Source organism: Oryctolagus cuniculus, chromosome 1, assembly GCF_051225735.1.
Source record: "Oryctolagus cuniculus isolate XC-2025 breed Fujian yellow rabbit chromosome 1, ASM5122573v1, whole genome shotgun sequence".
NCBI classification, from domain to species: Eukaryota; Metazoa; Chordata; class Mammalia; order Lagomorpha; family Leporidae; genus Oryctolagus; species Oryctolagus cuniculus.
The window spans coordinates 92,127,704-92,143,657 of NC_142867.1; positions in this window are offsets into that span (position 1 = coordinate 92,127,704).

The window sequence follows — 15,954 nt, forward strand, 5'->3', positions numbered from 1 at the left end:
ATAGTCATTAAAAAACATTTACATTGTACTGAGTCTGCTAATTTCCATTGGGATTTTTCCCTAATTATATTAACGCACTCCTTCAGCTGCAATTCAAATATAGTGACAATGCAGAGGCCAGCTTAGATCATGTTTCATTTATTTTCTAATATGATATTAATCCTTTTACCATTTAATATTTCCTGCCATTAATTCTGAACCCTGCCAGCAATTCCCTATATGTAGTCTTCAGCATTTATTTGCAGATGATAACATTTCTTCCATGAGTGATAATATCTCAAATATAATTTCCTTAAAAATGAAATATCCCTTTCCCATTTCTTTCAAATATACTCAGAATAACTTGAACAGTTAATGCCCAATTATTGTTACTGGTTAGAGGATGGACTCATTTACTTGCATGATCTGTGGTTGCCAGATAAAAAACTACAGAGTGATACAAAAATTTGAGGTGATATTTAAAGATGATAGGCCTGATCTCTGTTCTTTTCTCTAACCAGTCGGATTATAAGAACTGTTTTATATCATCCTTATTGATTAGTTGTACACATCTATATCAAATAACTATTATGTACATTAGTTTGACCAATATATTTAAAAATCCAAAATCAGAACTTTTTTTTATACTTGTTCTTAGCCAAATGGCAGAGAAGTGATAGAACTTTCTTATAATTGAAAAAAATACTCTGTGGACACAAAATTTGTCATCTCACTACATTTTTCACTTTAAAGCTAGTATTTTTGTGTAACACAAACGGAATACAACACATGGTTTGTGTGATACTTTCCCATGGTCAGTGACATGTCATAGGCTAAGACTGATCTGTAATATATATAAAGAAAAAAACAAATTCCTACATCAGATATTATGGTGGACTACTCAAATACAAAAAAGTATTAAAAATGTAAAAAATTAACTGAGGTAGAAAAAGATCAGATATTCATTCTCATCGAAGCTTATCATTGTGAGGGATGGAAGCAGCCATGCAATATTCCTTATGTTTGCAAGATCTCAAAAGCAAGACAAAAAGACACCGAACAGCCTCCTGTGCAACTTCTTCCAAAACGCAAATGTGGACAAGTATAGATTTGTGGATAGACTTGAACTGTTGGATTAAATTATAATTGATTTCATGGTATGATATAGCAACTATTAATCAGTCAAGTCAGGTTAATTTTTGGTGCAGTAACTGTGCAATAAATTCAGCGGCTCCTAAGACATGGATTTCTGGTCAAGGTGCATGGCTATCGAGGGTCAGCCACTGCTACGCTAGGTATCATCTTCACTCCAGGACCCACGCTATGGAGCAGCTTGATCTGGACTATAGCTTGTGAAGGTATTGAAGGAAAGAGAGACTCGCTCTTAAAGCCTCCCCTTCCTTCAAGTAATGCATTCCTTCCCCTTCAAATAATGCATTCCACTTCCACCTTCACCATACTGCGTGGTCCACCACTTCTCATGCGCTCATTTCTGAGTTCAGCAAGACAAAGACAAATAAAACTCCCTCAAGGAGGGTAACTGAAACCACAACTACCAGGTGGCCAGTTCATTCCAAAATGTGACTTTGTGACCTTTGCTGCCCTATCTCATTGTTTTCATTTCAAGATACTATCTTTAACTGATTGCTAAAACATGAATATGTTGTTTTAATGATTCTGAATCTAAAGAGAACTTGCAGTTTCCTATCTGTTCTGCAATACAGCTTTCCAACATAGCTTAACCAATATTAAAGCTGATATTTTAATTGTTTCTCAAATTTCATGTTTATTTCCAGTTTCTTATATGGTCTAGAACTTTGGAGAGAGAGCAGAAGACTGAAACCAGCCTTAGACCTTAATACCTACCTGGAAGCTTCATTCACAGTTCCTACCGATCAGAGAATGACTTTCTCTGAAGTGGGAAGGGATTCATAGTAGAGAATTTAACTTCTTTATCTCATTTAATCCCTGTAAGAATCCTGTTAAGTAAGTATTATTAATGCATTGAATAGGAGAAGGAACTAAGTCTCAAATAACCTAAGTCAATCAATCAGAGCAGGGATTCAAATCCTTGCACCGTCAACTCCCTTGCAGTATCTTTTACCTGTCTTCCATTTGTGACTCTACTGTATTCAAAGGAGCCATCCATAAACGGATCACATCATTTGGCACATAGGTTCTCATTTGCATTATTCAAGGTCTATTCCCATCACTGCCCAGAGAGTCAGCATCCTTCAAGACCCAGATCTGATGTTCTGTCCTCTTGAAACCCACCTCATTATCCATCTTCCAAGATGAATTAGCAACTATAACTCTCAGTACTGTGTGATTATCTCTGCTAAGGCACAATGAATTATTTTTATAAGATTTTCTTTAAAGATTTATTTATTTATTTGAAAGGCAGAGTTACAGAAAGGCAGAGGCTGGAGGGGGGTGGGGGAGGGAGGAACGGAGGGAGGGAGGGGGAGGGGGGGAGAGAGAGAGAGAGAGAGAGAGAGACTGACTTCCATTGGATGGTTTACTCCCAGATGGCCACAACAGCCAGAGCTGAACCAATCCGAAGAGCCAAGAGCCAGGAGCTTCTTCTGGGTCTCCCATTCAGGTGCAGGGGCCCAAGCACTTGGGCCATCTCCACTGCTTTCCAGGTCATAGCAGAGAGCTGGATTGAAACGGGAGCAGCCAGGACTCGAACCAGCACCCATATGGGATGCCAGCACTACAGGTGGTAGCTTTACCTGTTATGCTAGAGTGTCAGACCCACATGAATTCTTGACTGTATCCCTAGGGTCTAGTGCAATGCCTTTCATTGGCTTCACCATTAATATCAATAAAGATCATAAATAAATGAGTAAACTATTAATATAGATTCAAGTAAGGTAAAAAAAAATACTCCAATGTATTAAGTGAGGTAAAGTACAAACACAGTTGGAGTTAGTCAGCACAGAAGAGTTGAAACTAGCAAAAATAAAATTACAATTGGCAAAAAATTGACCTGGGTATTAATTGTGGCTCAATCACTACCTACTGTTATCATCTTGATACTTCAATTTTCTGAGCTGTTAAATAAGAGGATAATAATGGGTGATATTTAAAATCCCATAAGCTCTTAATTTCTTTTCTTTTGAATATAACTCCACTTCTCAGCTATCAAAAGCAACTAGAAGGGTAACTATCTGTGGTTGCTTTTACTGGCTCAACTAGTGTGAAGACTAACTAGCCAAATCAACCTTTCCTTATTATGACATACCCATTAGCTAGGACACTCAAATTTCTTCCATTAGTAGCTCTCACTTCACCAATTCAAGTCTGTCACTTATTTTCTTGAAAAGCAAAAACAAACAAACAAACAAACAAAAAAGTGTGAGCATTTGGTGCAATGGCTAAGACACGACTTGGGATGTCCATATCTCATTTTGGAGTGCCTAGGTTCAAGTCCCAACTCTGCTTCTCATCCAGCTTCCTGCTAATGTATACCCTGGGAGGCATCAAATGATGCTCATGTAGTTGTGTCTGCCACTCATGTGGGAGACTAGGATTGAGTAGTTCCTTGTCCCTGGCTTCAGCCTGGCCCAGCCCCAGCTGTTGCAGTTTTTAGAGAGTGAAACAATAGACAGCAAATCTCCCTCTCTTCTGTGTCTCTGTTATGTAATGAACAGGACTTGGAGACCCAATACTCATGCAAATGTTTAAACTCTGAAATTTAATGTTAAGACTTGATCTAATTATGACATCTGAGAAGTATCTGGGAGGAGGTATTTAGATTACCAGGGCTAGCACTCAGAATGTAACTCTTTTTTTTCCCCCAGAAACCTTTTATTTAAGGTATCTAAACTTCATGCATTTCATAAATACAACTTTAGGAACATAGTAATTCTTCCCACCCTACCCACACTTCCACCCAAACTCCCACCTTTCTTCCTTCTCCCTCTCCTATTCCTATTCTAATATTTTACTAAGATCTATTTTTGATTAAATTTATAAACATAATATTAACTCTATGCTAAGTAAAGTGTTCTACAAATGGTACGAAAAAAAAATTGTAACTCAACAGTCAAGACAAGGGCTGTTCAATGTCATCATCATTGCATCTCAAAGTGTCAATTTCAGAATATAACTCTTGAGAAAATGTTGGTTATTTTTGAGTGGAGTTCAGCCTAGTGCTCACTCGCGCTCTCTCTCCCCTTGGCTCACCCAGGGATTGTACCTAGAGACCCACTATACTGTTGCCAAACCACTGGGCATTGGGCAATGGGGCTGCTTGATCCTTCACCATGACCTCCAAACTATAAGCCAAAATAAACCATTTCCTTCCCAAGAAGCTCTTCTCAAATATTTTAAAGTAATAAAAAGCTAAGAGTCTCTTTTTTTAATTTCTCTGCCTTTCAAATAAATTAAAATTATTAGATTTTTTTAAAAAAGAGTCATATAAATCAAACCAAAAACCTAGATACCTAAAATGAATGCAGGAACATAGCAGTAAATGGATAATTGGAGCTAGGAGACAAGTGGAAATTAATACAGTTAAGAAATAAGGTGCCATGAAGGGGAGGGAGAGAAAATTGAGCTGAGACATACTTTAGGGAGGGAATCTCAAGTCTACTTCTCAACAAGATAGAAGGGTCAGTTCAGCTAACTAATCCACTCAACAAACACTGACTACTTATTATTTGCCAGGGTCTTTGCTGAGGACTCAAAGAGACAGAAAAAAAAAGAAGAAACCAATTATTAAAATATAATGCATGTGCTAAAATAAGAGTACAAAGCACTACAGTACCTGAGGGAGGATACAGAGAACTCCTCTGAGGAAGTCAGGAAACTTCCCAGAGTCTGAAGTGGGAGCTGAGTTTTCAAAAACTCTTAGCATCTCTCCAGGCCTAAAGGGATTTTTCCCCCAAAGATGGAAGAGCACAGGAAATGATACAACACGTCCTGGTGGAATGGCAAGAAATTTTAGGTCTTTGGAGAATAATACGAGGGAGACAGGAGGAAGATGACACTGGAGGGAGACTAGGCAGTGAAAGGCTTCCTTTGCCAGGTTATCAGTTAACAGTAGGAAAATGAGAAGCAGGCAGGCTCACCCATAAGCTTTAGAAAACCTCACTTTGGCTCTTGTCCAGGTGTTACTCTCCCTACAATGAAGAAAAACATTATGCTAACAGAACATTCCTGCCTGGAGCCCTTCTCTTTCCTAACTCCCACACTACCCTGCTCCCCACCATTCTGTCTATCTGCTAGTTACTTACTCCTAACTAAAGTTACCCACCTGGATGCCCTCAAGTCTACTTCCAGGACCTGAGGTTTTTGCTACCCCGTCCATTCTCCCAAGCACCAGCCACACTGCTGGTATGCGAGATCCTCTATGCACGGTGCAAAGGCCAGGGTGGTCTGGCCAATGGTAATGCTGTGACCTAAACTTGGGTATCCAGTGGGAGCAAAGCCAGGTGCAAATAGAAGCAGGAGGACGGGAAGGGGGCATCACAGGTTACAGGCAGCAGCTTCTATTTGTAGCTTTACACACAACGCAAGTATGAGGGGCAGGTTTGTAGGGAGATCTCAACGTTAGACCATTTCACATAATTTTATTGTTAACGGTCAAGATTGTCTTGCTTCTGTATATGACATTTTTACTAACATTAACGTCATTTTTATCAGCACCTATTATGAATTGTATTAGTTGCCTTTCCTGCATTTTATAAGACTGAAAGGTGACTCCTCTTCTGTAGCCCCCAGCAATTTAATACTGCAGGAAATCCTCTCGTCTTGCGAAGGCAGGCTCTTGGGCCTTAAGGAGATGCCTCATCACACAGCACAAGTCAATGGATTTGGATGGAACAGGCGTTTTCCTACTTCCTCGACAGATTGACTTGGGCTTGTTCTAGAATGCAAGTCACTGACCTTAGCTCTTTGCAGAGAACCGACCCCTTTCTGCAACAGCATCTAGGCTCTGCTGTAACTTTGGCTACCAGGCTTGGGGCATGCTGCACAGGTGTTTCACATTTTCTCTTCATCCAATCACAGCCTCCAACATCAACCTGACTCCCATTTTCCAGGTTTTTGGTTTTTTTTTTTTTTTAATTTTTCTGTTATTGCTGTGGGTGCCTTACCCCCTAGGCCTGCAATAATAGCACAGTTGAAACACTGCAAATATTAAGTACCCAATAAAAGGAGAAACTAAGTTTTTGTAAAATTTGACATTTTCAGCAAATTTTCAGTGATGAACTACCTAGTTTCAAAACAGCAAATAAGGATCTGCATTTTCTCTTTAACTTTTAGAAAACGATTGGCTGCATATTTGAAGAGAACACAGCCTCTCTTAACAAGGCAGACACTGCAGCTTGCTGGAACTGCAGGGAAAAGAAGTGGCTGGAGACCCAGTGAAGACACAGATGGGCTCTGTGAGAGCTTGATTTGCTTTAGCATCCTCTTGTGTGGCTGTCTCAACTGGCTTTGAAAAGACAGTTGTTGGAAATGCAGTTTATGATTCAACTAAAAGTATTCACTGAAGCATATGTTTCTTGGTTACTAATAGTTATTTCAGAAAAAAAATGTGTGTGTTCATTCTTAAAATACTTTACATGCAATTGTGGTTGTAATTTTTGACTGCACAATCCATTTGGTGGAAAAACAAGACAGATAGCAAAGATGTCTGTGATTTTTATGGCTTCCTGTTTATTCACCAGCCCCCTAAATTCTTGTTGCCTGCACACTTACTGAGGGGAATTAAGGCTTCTGCTCAATCTGCCATGCAGGAATAACTTCTTCAAATAGGTTTTGCTTTGTGATACTGAAAATGCATCACTGGTGTAACTTTTTAATCAAAACTTATTTCCAAAGTCATTTTAAGGCGCAAATTAAACAGGTCTAGATAATGGGCCAATTTTAACATTAGATTGTCTTTCAGAGACCCAGTGAAATGAAATGGAAGGCTGAGCCTTAGCCCTTAAAACATCATCGGTTAAATGAAGTAGAATCAGACAAAGGGGAGGTGAGCAGAGTATCACAGCAGGCTGAGTTAGGGAGTTCTGTCTTTTGAGCTTCCAACTCAATTTTTAAAAATCAATTTGCAAGTAAATTCCATGTCAGAGACTTGGGAATCCTACTGATACTCATTAAAACTGCTTCCTAAGGAGGATATTGTGAGAGTTTGGTTGTGTTCTTTAAATAAAGAACATGAACCTTTGAAGGCAAAGGAAAAAAATCGACGTTTAGTTTCTAAAGTCGGTTTTATTGAGACCTGCTGAGTTTATTTTTACTTGCTGATGAGGGGTCAGGCTTGAAAAGCTCCTAAGTGGTCAAGGAGAATGCCTATATTTATCTCAATTCCAGGCATAGTCCCAGCATCCCAGTCTCTGTATTAAAAAAAAGAAAAAACACTTTCCTAAACTAAAGGCTGCAATGGCAAGAGCTCTAACTTTGCCACAAAGCTGAGCAACTGCATAGAATATTAAGTGCTACAGGCTAAACCCACCCTAAGGTGATGACTCTAAGTTCACACTGAATTCAATTAGACCGGCATCATTTTCATCATTAAATTATTTTGATGAGAATCCTACAGCCTCTAAGGGAAGAGCTAGCCTTCAATATAATTCACAGAGGAAATGCCCTTGTTTAGTAAGTCAAGGAATAAGTGGAGTAAGAAGGAACCTCGACCGTAACACCTCATCTATTGCTTAGTATCCTCACCACCATAGCTGGGGCAAATGGATTTCATTATTCCTAAATCATGCTTGACAAATTGATATCAGATCCCTCCTAGAGCATGTCACATGACAATTTGCTGTTGCAAGGATATTAAGTTGCTTGCATAAAAGAGTATATTGCTTGCATAAAGTAGTGATGAAGGGATAGCCCATAGCCATTATAATAGATGACTGACCTCTAAGAATCCGTAGTGTATTAATATCTAACCCAGATAAGCTATTCAGAAACCATGGGGATTTTCCAATATGTTGGACACAGAATTGTATCTAGGAATACAGGCCCTATATGAATTTATTGTGTGTCTACTGAGTACTTGTAAACTTTTTGCAACTCAGGTAATAAAAGACAAAATAACATAGCACCTGTTAGTAGCTAACATCAAGAAAAATGTGTGAAAAACTTGTGGTTTGTGACATATCAAAGGAAACAGAACTCAAATGCTCAGTGGAGTCAGGAGAAGCAATATGAATAAAAAGGGTCATAGTATACATACTTACATACACAGAGCCTACTTATATACAGATACACATGTGCAACCACCTCCATTTAAAATATGGCTAGTGTTTCCTATGTCCTAGATATTTTAGTAAGTGTTCTGGAATATAATATCTTTTGAAACCTCAGATCTAACCTGTACAGTATTTATTCATATTAGCTCACAAATGAAGAAGTTAAATTATTTACTCAAAGTCACAAATCTAGCAAGTGATAAAACCAGGATCAACTCTTCATCTTTAGATTTCAGACCTGGTGTATTTCCCCAGTATCTTTTGAATTAAATTAGGATATTCTACTTAATTAAAATTAGCCATTTATGGGTCACCAATTTTCTAAGGATTTAGAAAAATATATTTAATAATAAAACCTGTGATAATTGAAAATACATCCTCTCTGATGAGCTGGGTCTTTCAGAGCTTAGTGTCACATTTCATGGTCTACACTGCTGTGGTCCTGTCAATGGAGACTGCGAAGAATACTTAATCAGTATCAGGTTAAGCCCAGGACAGTCTCCAGTAACTAGAATACATTTTTTCTTTATTTCAAAAAAATCAAATTTCCCACATTTATTTATCACTGACAACAAAAAAAGAAGGGACGTAGGGAGCCCAAAAATTGCAATGCTTCTCTAACTGATGTACTGCACAAATAGAAATATGAGCACCTTGAGGCTGAAGACTTTGTCTTGTCTTTCCTTTTACCCTATCCTTAGCATAATCTGAGTAGTCATAAGTTGTTAAATAAGTATTTTTAATGAATGAGCAAATGAACGGACAAGGACTCAGTGGTATGAAGTCCTAGTTAGAGTTTCCTGTGAATATGAATGGACATTTATATGCACAGCAAACTCTGTCCCCTAGCAGCTGAACATAATTAAAGCTCATTGTAAAATGAACTGCAAACATGTATATAGAGAGTGTTCTATTTTCCAGGTACTTTTTATGCCCTTTAAGTGCATCTATTCATTCAGTCCTCAAAATAATCTTACAAAGTATATATTCTAATTATGTACATAATTAAATATACATGTCTCTCCTTCTAGATATCAGGATGCTTAGAAAAAAAGCAATAAGCCTTATTCATTTTGTGATTCAAGTCTCTACCACAGCTCTGGTACATAGTATGTGCTGGGTAAGTAAATATATTCATGAGTAAATGAATTTTTCTCTGCAGGACATGCACATCTTAAAGATCAGCTCATGGCCATTACTTCTTTCTGCACTATACCTGTTGTTTGAATTGCAACTACCTCTACAACACAAACATCTATTTCTGCAACTCTGTAATTCAACAAAGGACAGAACCATTCAGAATTATTCCCTTATTTACCATCATGGTAAGTCCTTTGAATGCATACTTGATGTTCTCAGGATGAAAAAGCATATCTGCCCTTACAACATGTAGCTTCTACTTTCAAAGGCTAAGACTAGTACTAGTGTTAATACTAAGCCATGAGAGCAAGAAGCCAGCTGAAATCCATGGGCACATCAGAGATTCAGATAGTCAATAGAGTAGGCTGACTTTGGCTATTGTTCCCAATTTGGTTACTAGGTAGATAGGTGAATATATGTCAGTGTTTGAGTTGACTAATATGGAAACAAAATTCTTGGACTTCTGAATTTAAAAGTGAAAAAATACAACCAAGTGATGGGATCATGAGGTTAAACATGTGTAGACTTAGGTAAGTTCTTCAGCCTGGATATATTCAGCAAATGGGCATAGAAACATATCAAGTGATGGGATACTCTAAGGATAATATTGACCTGATGTAATGGAGAAACAGTATACAAATGATGAAAAATAATCAGGACTTGTCAAATAAACGGAAGTGAGCAATACAAGGCTGATGGAAAGGAAAAAGTTAAATTGCTGGAATTTCATTTCTCAATATGGGGAGAAATAGCAAAAACAGGGAAATCCTGAAGAAACCTTCATTTATGGGAAAGATGACCTGCTCCTAAATGATTGTGCTGTGTACCAGAAGTCTCATCCAAAAATATGCAAAGCCAATTAAAAGGCCCAGAATTACCCCTTGGAGTCAAGTGGACATTAGAAAATGGAGATATTGGCCAGCGCCACAGCTCAATAGGCTAATCCTCTGCCTGCGGTGCCGCCACCCCAGATTCTAGTCTCCGTTGGGGCACCGGTTTTGTCCCAGTTGCTCCTCTTCTAGTCCAGCTCTCTGCGGTGGCCCGGGAGTGCAGTGGAGGATGGCCCAAGTGCTTGGGCCCTGCACCCGCATGGGAGACCAGGAGGAAGCACCTGGCTCCTGGCTTTGGATCGTCACAGTGCACTGGCTGTAGCAGCCATTTGGGGGGTGAACCGATGGAAAGAAGACCTTTCTCTCTGTCTCTGTCTCTGTCTCTGTCTCTCTCTCTCTCTCTCTCTCTCACTGTCTAACTCTGCCTGTCAAAAAAAAAAAAAAAGAAAATGGAGATATTTTCTATCATCTATATGAAGATTGAATTGGGTCATTAGGGTGGGATCCCCATTATTGAATGCTGGTGCTTCATGAATGGAAATGGAGACAAAGTGAGTGTTCCCTATCTCATCATATGAGTTCCTGTGCTCCCTTGGGACACTTAGCAAAAAATGCAATCAATAGAGACCACCTGATCTACAACTGTGGCTATCCAGAACTGTGAGTCAAAATAAATCTATTTTCTTTTAATTAGGCTTCCTCACTTATTTAATTATAGTACAAAAAGCTAATACAGGGGCTTAAAATCCAAAACCTATAAGAACTCATGTAACCCAATAGCAAGACAAATGAATAATTTTAAAAGTTGGCAAGAAACCTGAATAGAAAGAACCTGTGTGTTTCCAACAGAAAAGAAGTAACAAATAGGAATAGGAACAGAAAGTGTTGCTCAACATCACTGGCCATCAGGAAAATGCAAATAAAAATCAATTTTATCCATAGTGTGATACTACCTCACACCTGTTAGAATGGCATTATCAAAAAGAAAGGAAATCACAAATGTTGGAGAATGCATAGCGAAAAGGGAACATGCATACATACATAGTTGGTGGGAATGTAAATTAGCAAAGTGGTTATGAAAAACAGTATGCAAATTACTAAAAAAAAAAAACAACCAGGTGACCTAGAATCTGGTTCATGAAAGGAAATCAATACCTCATAGAGACAGCTGAATGCCCTTCTTCACTGAGGCACTATTTATAATTACCCAGATACAAAAACAACTAAAAATCCATTGACGCATGACTGAATTAAAAAACATTTGTGCACATTTTTAAGTCTCAATAAATTTCCAATTCTAAATAGTATAATAGCATTAAATTTCTACCTTGTTAATACCATTAATATGTAAGTTTGGGGTTTAAATTCCTCTATCAGTTTGTGAACCAATCATATTCAAACTGTAGCACCACCCTCATCAGATATGTACCTCCCAAATAATCTCTCAAAATAAATATGCAGCCTTTTCCTTCCATTGATTATTTTCTTTTCTGTACAGAAGCTTTTCTGGTATGTTTCTACTTGTTTGTTGTTGTCGTTGCCTGTGTTTTGGATGTCCTATTCAAAAACTCATTGCCAAGGTCAATGTCAAGCATTTTTCCCAAGTTTTCTTATAGGAGTTTCATAGTCTCAAGTCTTATATTTATGTTTTTAATCTATTTTGAACTGATTTTTATACATGATATTTAATATTGGCATTATTTCAGTATTTTGTATGTATACATACATTTGTGCCAACACATTAAAGAGATTGTCCTTTCTTCATTGTGTCTTCTCTGAGGGCTCATTGAAAACAGATGGAATGTTTATGTACTTCTGACCTGTCTTCTGTTCTGTTGTCCATGTGTCTGTTTTATGCTAGTACTGTACAGTTTTGAGTACTATGGCTTTCTAATATAATCTGAAATTATGTAGTCTGATACCTCCAACTTGTTTTTTTGTTTTCCTGATTGCTTTAGCTATTCAGGGGCTTTCATGGTTACATATAAATTTATGAGCCATGCAGATGATGGCTGTTAGCATTTTTGCTTTCAAGGAAGCTGGTGAATCTCACCTTGTCCACCATAATTTCCCCCACTGCCTCTAGCTGACTATAAAATTCCTAGGGTCAGTGATGCCATTGCTCTGCATCTTTATCTGATACAGCATCACACCTGGCACACAGTAGCTCCTCTACAAGTATTTGTCAAGTGAAAAGAAAGAGCAGAGGGAAGGGGGGAGGGAAGGAAAGTGAAGGGATGGGAAGAAAGGGGAAAATTAGAAAATGCTGCTGTTCTGCAGCAGACGCTGAGATAGGCAAAATAATCATTGCTTTCATATAGCTTTGCTTTAAAGATTTCTTTGTAGGGTGAAGGTAAGATAACATTACACTGACTGATTCAGAAACAGAAACCCACGTTTACCATACCCAGAGGCCCGCTGTTGAAAACCGGATGAACAGTGAGAAACGATAGATAAGTGCCCAAATCATTTAGAAGCAGCTCACTCATCTCCTCTTTCCTCTTGCAACAGCCACGCGCACAAATACAGTTCCTGAACACATTTCATCCCTCAGCTATTTCATCGTGCAATGGGGACAACTTAAGGGGACTTAAAGGTGAAGAATTAATTTTATATACTATCATAAAAAGTTAAAGTCACCCTATCCATGGCTAAGGTGATAAGGCTGCTGGTAGTAAATACCCTTTTTATTAATCTTAAATGATCTGGAGAGGAAATTGTCCCACAGTAATCTTCCCTTTGTTCACTGGATTTTATGATTGCTTCTTTTAGCAACCAGTCATTAAGTAAATACAGAATCCATCTTATCTTCTACCATGAGGGAAGGTCTGTAATATGAGGACCGAGGGTTATAGAAAAGAGCATTTCACCTAAAGTTTACCTGGAATTAAAAGTTCCAAACTCCTATTTTGAATGGCCTTAAAACTCAGTTTCAGCTAATGTCCTTTCAGTAAATGAAGGTTGTGTTCACAATTTTTGAAGTACATTAAGATTTGCTGAGGCAAAATCTTCCTTACCAGAATTTAGCAACCAAAGATCATACCAATATTCCAGGAAATTTTATTTACCTTAAAAATAAATTGTTAGGGGCCAGTGCCGTGGCGTAGCCACTGTGGAGCCGCCGCCTGCAGCACCAGCATCCCATGTAGGCACCAGTTCAAGTCCCAGCTGCTCTGCTTCCAATCCAGCTCTCTTCTGTAGCGTGGGAAAGCCATAGTAGACAGCCCAAGTGTTTAGGCCCTTGCACCCACATGGGAGATCTGGAGGAGGCTCTTGGCTCTTGGCTTCAGATTGGCACAGCTCTGACAGTTGCAGCCAGTTGGGGAGTGAACCAGCAGATGGAAGTCCTCTCTCTCTTTCTCTCCCTCTCTCTCTCTCTGCCTCTCCTTCTCTCTGTGTGTAACTCTGACTTTCAAATAAACAAATAAATCTTAAAAAAAAAAATTGTTCAGAATCTGTGATCAAGATCCCTATCTAAGAGAAAGGCAGTGGTATTTTGAAGAAGTACAAGAAAGAGAGGTTCCCAAAAGGAAAGCAGTACAGGAGGCATAGGGAATTATACTCCAGAGGAGACTCAAAGGCTTGTTATCCAGGGAAAAGGAAACTGGAATGGATCAAGGATCATAAGTGATGGGCCTTGTTGAAACTTTACTGAGAGGCAGTGTTTTTTTGCAGCAATTAGTAAGTACACCACTTGGAATGCCCGTATCCCATATCAGTGCCTGGATTGGAATCCCTGCTCAGCTCCCAACTCCAGCTTCCTGCTAACACACATATCCTGGGAGGCAGCAGGTAATGGCCCAAGTACATGCATCTTTGCCACTCAAGTGGGAGACCTGAATGGAGTTTCAGGCTCCTGCCTGCTTCAAAATAGCCAAGTCATTGGTGTTGCCGGCATTTGGGGAGTGACCCAGTAGATAAAAGACCTTGCTCTGTTAGTCTCTGTGTGCGTGTGCTGCCTTTCAAATAAAATAAATTAATAAGACCAAAAAATTTGAGAAAGAAAATTATACTGAGACTCTTCAAAGATATAGGAAGAATTTGTGATATGTAAAAGGGAAATTATGCAAACGTGTTAAGTAAGGAAATTATTGTTTTCAGGAAAAAACAATGTGCTGTGGTTATGTTTACAATATTCAGATGTGAGTAGCAATTGTACAAGGACAATATAAAGATTTAATAACTATTTATTAAATATGGTTATCACAAATGATATTAGAAAACAAGGTTTTATCCTAACAGCAAATCAATAAATAATATGGAAAAACTGATGAATCAAAAGACAGACACTAGGGGGCATGTGGCACAACCAGTTGAGCTGCAGCAGTGACACTGGCATCCTACATAAAAGTGCTGGTTCGAGGTCCCAGCTTCCTGCTACTGTGTTTGAGAAAGCAGAGGAAAATAGCTCAATTACTTGGACCCTTGCCACCCCTGTGTGAGACACTGATGGAGTTCTTGGCTCCTGCATCAGCCTGGCCCAGCCCTGGCTGTTGTGGCATTTGAGGGCATGAATCCCTGGATGAATGATTCCCTCTGTCTCTCTCTCTCTCTCTCTCTCTCTCTCTCTTCCTCCCTCCCACCCTCCCTCCTCCCTCTCCCTCTCCCTCTTTTCCTCCCTCCCTCTGTCACTCAACCGTTCAAATAGATAAATAAATAAATCTTTAAAAATAATACTCCAAATTTCAATGCTAAAATAGGGAAAGATTCCTTAAATGGAGATAATGGAAGGATCAAAGCATGTGTGGGAATCCACATGAGATGAGTAATGACAGCAGGAATATGTCAACCACAATAAGCATCTGTTATATAGTGTCAAGGGCTCACCAGGAATTGTGGAAGTGAGGCAATCAGTCCATGGACCATCTGACATGCTACGATAAGAAGTTGGAACATCATTCTTAGCCCTTAGATAGCCTTGAATACAGGAGTAACATGAGGAAATCAACATTTTTTCAGAACCTAGATCTGACCTCAGTATGTTAAATGGTTTGAATAGGGGAATAAGTAGAAGCTGAAAACTTAGTGTGGAGCTATGAAAATAGGCCAGGTAGTTAACTGACACTACAGACTGACTCTTGCAAAAATACTGAATTTTAGAAAATTAAGATTTGAAATATCATAATCTTACAAATATATTATCCAATACTTCAGAATTTCTTAGTGAAGTATTTAAGGCCCTGCAACAGAATACCTATTAACAAATGTAAGTTTTCAACTGTTTAGCTTGTAGATCACTCTAATCATTAAATAACGTGACCCTGATCCAAGAATTATGTATGTTTACTAGATCTCACTCATAAAATGAGAAAAGGTTATAATAATGATTGCTATTATTATAACAGGTTATAGTGAATGCTGTGTACTAGGCAGTTTTAAGGTTTGTAAACATTAAGACATTTATTCCAGGACAACTCTGTGAAGTCTGATTCCCACATTACAGGAAGGTAAGATATACAAGAGCTAAATAACATGCCCAGGACAGCACAGCCAAGTTCATACTGATGCTGAGATTTGACCTTGGTCATCTTGTTCCCAACAACTCACCCTGAGCCACTATGTGAATATTCCTCTAATTCAAATGTGTAAAAATTAAAGTAAAAATATTTCTCTTGACCCCTCATTTTAGTTAATGTTTCATATTAGGCAAAACATACGCGTTGAGAGGACTCAAATCCAGTGCAGCCTCACTTTCCCTCAAAGGTGAAATGACACGAATAACAGCAACATCATTGAGGGGGCTTCGCTAGCGTTGTGGTAGATTTAGGGAAATAATGGACCCTGCTCTTTGCATC